Source organism: Chlorocebus sabaeus, chromosome 7 (assembly GCF_047675955.1).
Source record: "Chlorocebus sabaeus isolate Y175 chromosome 7, mChlSab1.0.hap1, whole genome shotgun sequence".
Lineage (NCBI taxonomy): Eukaryota > Metazoa > Chordata > Mammalia > Primates > Cercopithecidae > Chlorocebus > Chlorocebus sabaeus.
The window spans coordinates 120,438,747-120,440,748 of NC_132910.1; positions in this window are offsets into that span (position 1 = coordinate 120,438,747).

The following is a 2,002-nucleotide window of genomic DNA, read 5'->3' on the forward strand; positions in this document are numbered from 1 at the left end:
GAGACTTGGAGGACTAGCACTCTGTGACTCTGTCTAGCTCAAGGATTGTAAATGCACCAATCAGCACTCTGTGTCTAGCTCAAGGTTTGTAAACGCACCAATTGGTGCTCTAGCTAACTCTGTATCTAGCTAACTAGCACTTTGTGACTCTGTATCTAGCTCAAGGGTTGTAAACGTACCAATCAGCACTCTGTCAAAGCGCTCTGTAAAATGGACCAATCAGCAGGATGTGGGTGGGGCCAGATAAGGGAATAAAAGCCGGCTGCCCCAGCCAGCCAGGAGCAACCAGCTCAGGTTCCTTTCCAGTCTGTGGAAGGTTTGTTCTTTTGCTCTTTGCAATAAATCTTGCTGCTGCTCACTCTTTGAGTCCACTCTGCCTTTAAGAGCTATAACACTCACCACAAAGGTCTGCAGCTTCACTCCAGACAACGATGCCACGAACTCAACAGAAGGAAGTAGCTTCAGACACATCTGAAACTCTGAAGGAACAAACTCCAAACACCCCATCTTTGAGAACTGTAACACTCACCGCGAGGGTCTGCGGCTTCATTCTTGAAGTCAGTGAGACTAAGAACCCACCAATTCCGGACACAATATCACCCTCTCTCAAACTGGATATTAGGAGCAATATCACAGGGAAGGTGTACTCTCCCTACAGTATTTTGAGTAATACCATCCTCTCTCCTCGATATTTGGAAGAATATCACAGGGGTTGTGATATTACTCCCATAGTGGGAGTAATATCATTATCTATTTGCTGGATATTAGGAACAATACTACGGGGGTGGTGAGGTGATACACCCGCTGCGCAATTGAGAGTAATATCATTTTCTTCTCCCCTTGATATTAGAAACAATATCACAGAGGGGGGGGTACTACCCCTGTGATATTGGAAGTGATATTCTCTTTCCCTGCGGATATTAGGAAGAATATCACAGAAGGGGTGTACACTTCCTGCGATTTTGGGGGTAATATCATCCTCTCTCAACTTGGATATTAGGAACCATATCACAGAGGGGTGAACACTCCCTGGGATATAAGAAGTACTGTCGTCGTCTCCCCTCATTGACATTAGGAACCATATCACAAAGAGGTGTACATCCCCTCTGATATTGGGATTAATATAATCCTCTCCCATCCTTGATATTAGGAACAATATCACAGGGGGAGTGTACATACCTTGAGATATTGTGAGTAATATAATCCTCTCTCTCCCTGAATATTAAAAACAATATCACGGGAGGGGTGTACATCCCCAGTGACATTGGATTCAGTATCATCCTCTCCCCCACTCTATGTTAGGAACAATATTACAGGGGACTATACCCACTGTGCAATTGAGAGTAATATCATTTTCTTTTCCCCTTGATATTAGGAACCATATCACAGGGGGGTGTACACTCCCTGCGATATTGGGAGTAATATGATCCTCTTTCCCCATGGATATTAGGAACAATAGGTGTAAACCCCCTGCAATATTGTGAGTAATATAATCAGCTCTCAACTTGGATAGTAGGAACAATATCACAAGGGTAGTTTATACTTTCTGTGGTATTGGGAATACTATCATCCTTTCCCCCACTAGATATTAAAAACAAGATCACAAAGAGGTGTATACCCAACAAAGGTGTACACCTCCTCTGATATTGGTAATTATATAATCCTTTCCCCTTCTTGATATTGGGAATGATATCAAGATATCAGAGGGGATGTAATCCTCCTGCAATTTTGAAAGTAGTATCATCCTCTCCTTCCTGGATATTAGGAAAAATATCACAGGGGATTGTACACTCCCTGCAATATTGGGAGTATATCATCCTCTCCATCGCCCCTGCATATTAAAAAGATCACAGGGATGTGTACAACCCCTGTGATATTGAAAGTAATATCATCCTCTCTTTTCCTGGATATTAGAAAGAATATCAAAGGGGGATGTGTACACTCTCTTTGATATTGCGAGTAATATAATCCTCTCCCATTTGGATATTAAAAACAATATCCC